The sequence below is a fragment of the Nycticebus coucang genome, chromosome 2, assembly GCF_027406575.1.
Source record: "Nycticebus coucang isolate mNycCou1 chromosome 2, mNycCou1.pri, whole genome shotgun sequence".
Classification (NCBI taxonomy): domain Eukaryota; kingdom Metazoa; phylum Chordata; class Mammalia; order Primates; family Lorisidae; genus Nycticebus; species Nycticebus coucang.
Genome location: NC_069781.1, coordinates 182,174,763 through 182,179,360, shown reverse-complemented (window position 1 = coordinate 182,179,360; position 4,598 = coordinate 182,174,763).

Here is a 4,598-nt window from a genome sequence, read left to right as displayed (position 1 = left end):
AATTCAGGGTGATGCCTGGACCAAGGAATTCAGGAAGGAATTGATTAAAATGTTATTATAAAATATTATTAACATATGTGTTAATTTTTTTGTTTGTTAGGGATCAAACATAAGGTTTTCTCGATGTTATGAGAGCTACACAATCCATGTAAAATAAATACTATAGATTCTAATCCATTAACTTTCCACATTATATCTTTTTTGTTTTATTTGTTACTTTTTCCCTTTAGTTTAGTTTGGGCTTTATTGTTAATTCATTTACTCATTTCGTTTGTTCAATTCTGGTCAATAAATCCTTATTGAGGGTGCCCAGCAGTTTGAGAAAACTCATCTGATTATTCCATCTTGGAAAGTATTTTCATCTTCTAAGCCTCAGTTTCCCCATTTGTAAAATAGAGCTGGAACAGGGGACTCACCATTGTGTGACTACCAGACAAGAATCAGCTTGTCAGGATGTATGGTGGTGCGGCCCGCAGTGGGCGCCTGGCGCACCCTCGCCTTGTTTCTCTGTTCAGGATGAGGACAATGATTCGTCTTATTGCAATGACCCCTCAGGTGCTTTCTCAGACCATTTGCTGGACCGATGCTGCTGGTCCACTTCAAGGTCAGACAGAATAGAAACCCCGACATCTCAAAGGGGGTAGCCCGAGACCCCTGGGCAGGATGGAACCCCGCTGTGCCTAACTTCTCACAAGCGCGGCCCTGAGATCCCCACAGCCATGCAGCTGCTACCACCTGCACCTCGCCCACCTTGGTTCACAGACAGCACAGCCAGTTTCCGGAGGGAGAGTTCAGGGACAGCCGAGGCCCCCTGAGAGGCATCACTTAGGTTCTGTCGGTCCTCAGCTGGGATGAGACATCCACAGACTCTTCGCTGCCACCCCGTCTTGCGAGTGGCACTGCAGAGTCCTCTGCCCTGCCTAGGAGTGAGCCCTGAAGTGCTCCATAAGACAACGTTATTCATTGAATTCTGAATTCTGGGCTGTGTCTTTCCCACATCAGACGCTGCTGTTTTTAATCAACCTGGATAGGTTTCACAGGTTCGCTTTTGCTCCATTTGCCCTGAGCTGCAGCTGTATTCAATAGTTAAGGAATTTCATTATTAACCTCTACTCTTTTTTCCCCACCAAACACGAGTAAGACTGTATGAAGATGAAAAGAAAAATGGGCTCAGGGAACCGTCATAACCATCATCGACATCCTGGTAGGAGCTCTCTTGCCTCTTTCCTGTGCACAGACACACGTGTACACTTGGGTAAGAGCTGTCTGCATCTCTAGGTGTGCTATTTATTAACGGGGCTGTGCTGCTCTTTCCAGAACTTGCTGTTTCTCTGCAAAACTATAGTCAGCCCTGGGCATCAGTTCCACATCTGCAAATGCAAAAAATATTCAGAAAAAAATTGAAAATACAAATAAAAATCAGGCAGTGTGACAACTATTTACACAGTATTGACCCTGCATCAGGGGTTGTAAGTCATCTGGAGATGGCGAGAAGTGTGTGGGAGGAAGTCCTCAGGTCACAGGCAGACACTTCACTGTCTTATATGAAGAACCCGAGTGTCCGTGGGTTTGCTATTCACAGGGGCCTCAGCACCAGTCCACACTCTGTGTGCTTAGAAGCCAAGCGCGGGTTAGAATTTTTTTTAATGAGTGTATATGTACAGAAAAGCATCATCTGTACTGTTGGAAATGAAATATTTTCATGCAGTTTTTAGGGAAATTCATGTCCACCCCTCTGAGCAACAAATGACCCCACCCTCCAGCCCCCTGAAATAAAAGGAAATAAACAAAACCCAATCTACACTGGGTAGAGATGATTCCAAGGTGGAGACATGGCAGGATAAACTCAAACTGAGGCCTGCTCGCTCAGACAGACCAAAAGAGGACTTGGGCCGGGAACCCACATTGCCTCATCCCTCTGCCCTGGGTGAAGGGGGGACCCCTACATAAAGGGGACAAGGCTCACGCTGGTGATGACATGTCTGTGCTCAGTCCCAGCCAGGAGCTTGACCAACAGAACAAGAAACTGAGGGGACAGAGCCCAGCCCCCATGCTCTGCTGTGCAGGGCTGCAGCAGCTCTGGGCTGGGGACCTGGGCAGGGACGGCTTGGGCCGGGAGCACAGTGCCGTGCTGGGAAGGCTCAGCTCCAGGGCTGGACCCGTCTAGGCTGGCCCCTGCTTGGGACAGTCCCACTTTCTTCATCTATAAAGCATCTTAGCCATGGGGCAGACCCACAGGGCTGCTGGGAAGACTGGGTGACAGGGGCAGGAGCAGTGGACACAGGGATAAGCTCTCAACAAGCACAAGGCTCTCCTGATACCAGCAGTCAGAACTGTCCAACCACGGGCACTCACATGGGCACTGAGTTTCCCATCAGGAGAAGCGTCCGAACACTCACGGGTGGTGTGGGGAGGATTCCCACACAGAGAAGAGGCTGGATGCCTCTGGGCCCGGCCTTCCACCCTCTCTCTAACACCCCCGGCACCATCAAGACGTGGCTCCTCCAAGGGCAGAGCCCAGCCTTTTCCCACGCTTCCCACCCGGTCTGTCCGCAGCAGCGGTGACCTTTTGGCCCGGGACTGGGCCCTTCTCATCTCCCTCTAAAGCCCCTCTCAAAACACTCACTGCCACTGCAAATTGGTTTCACAACGTTTGATCTGGGTCGCTTAAAAAAAAGAATTGTCAGTCTTGCTTTAAAGGCATGACAATTCCCCGAACTGAAGCTCTCAGCACGGGCACTCTTAGGAGGATACCCCTGGATCCTCAGTTTTAAAACATCTTTTTTTTTTTTTTTTGGCTACCAAATGATAACAACTTCCTCATTCTTTACTCATCACACCACACGCTCATGGCAGCCAATCGGAGCATGAGATAACCAGCATGGCCACTGCCAAAAGCAGCCGGACTTGACCTTTAAGTCAGTCTGACTTGGGTCTGTGTACAATTTCTATTAGGTTTTGTGAAATTATGAAAATAGCTCCCGGGTCACCATCACAACCTACTTGGGGTGATGGAAAGGCAGCCTGCCCACCACCCGCCCACCCCGCTTCCCTCCCCTCCTCACTCCCTCATTCCTTCCCTCCCTCCCATTCCTTTTCTCTCAATCACTATCCTTTTAATCAGGCATTGAATTGGTCGTCCAGTAAGTCTTCATCGGGTGGACACTGCCCCGGGCCCTGTGCTAATATCCTGCTCCCACGCTGCCAGCCCCTGGGGACCTGGCAAGAGGCTGTCTGTAGCAACCAGCATTTTCAAACAGTGAGACGGGCACATCCTGGACCCTGGAAGAGCAGTGACAAGAGCCGACTTCTACGGTGCAGGGCTGCGGAGGACTGAGCCTGGAGTCCTGGGAGGGATGGAGCTTGAGTTGGCCCTTGGAAGAGGAGAAGGAGGCCCCGGTGTGGGGAAGGATCTTCAGCCTCGGGAACAGCAGGGAGACGGCTGCCGCTGAGCCCAGGGGGTGGGAGCGGAGCCCACGTAGGGCCGGCAGGAATGGTGGAGGTGGGGTTGCACGTGCTCTCCTGAGCCCTGGAGATGGTGACGAACAGCTGGGGCAGACTTCTGCTCAGGCTGTCTACTCTGAACAAGCAAATCACAGAAGGTCATGGCCAAGAGTGCAGCCAAGGTGGAGCCAGACCCAGTTACTTACTGCTTTGAATCACGTTACTACAAAATCCTGCCGGCTCTGCCTTCATCTCAGGGGAGAAGCCCTATCTTCCCTGGGTGGTGACTCAGCTCTGTGGCTGCACTCTCAGGGGCACCTGGGCCCCTTCACAAAGCTAAGGGCAATTGAGGAAGACACTGGTGCGGGAGGCAGGGAAGCACGGTGGCCCCCACGTGGTGCAAGACCCCAGGTGGAAGCCGAAAGCCCTCTGTCGGTGGCCGATACCCAGGACAGCCTCACACTTGGAGACGGAGGTTAGGGACATGACTTGAAGAATGTGCTCTGTGGCTGGCCTCACCGGCCACATGCAACAGACTTAAGACAGAGCGGCCCTAGGGAAAGAGCCGCCTTTTTGCATCAAAACTGGGAGGGAAGAAAGGGCTTCCTTTCTTCCTTCCTTCCCACACAGAGAGGCCCCGTGTGCATCAGCCTCAGCCCCCCAGAAACAGAGTTGAAAAGGACTGCAAGAGACAAAGGCTGGAAAACTCTGTGACTGCTCCTAACTACATAAACTCCCCCAGGGCCAAGTGCAGACACAGGGCGTGATGCCTGGAGACCCTGCGGGTTGGAGAAAATGAACTGGGGTGAAGATTAATGGCCAGACCTTCCCAGGAAAGCCCAGCAACCCCCAGCAGCCCCTTTTGGTCCAGAGAGAGAAGTGTGAGTGCTAAGAAGGCAAAGAAGGACAGCCGAGGACCGGTGTAGACGCGCCGGGGTCTGCTGCAGCGAGAGCCAGTGTGGCCTGCAAGGTCCCCACGAGGACAGTGCTGCTGACCAGGCCTCAGCCCACCAACTCCCACAGGCAGGAGGTGACTGTGGACACTGGGCAGCCCCTGAGGGGGACACACCTTTGATGTCCACTTCATGGGCTAAGAGCCAGCCGGGAGCTCCTTGCAGCGAGCTCCCGGTCAGGTGGTGCTTCTCAGCCCAGGG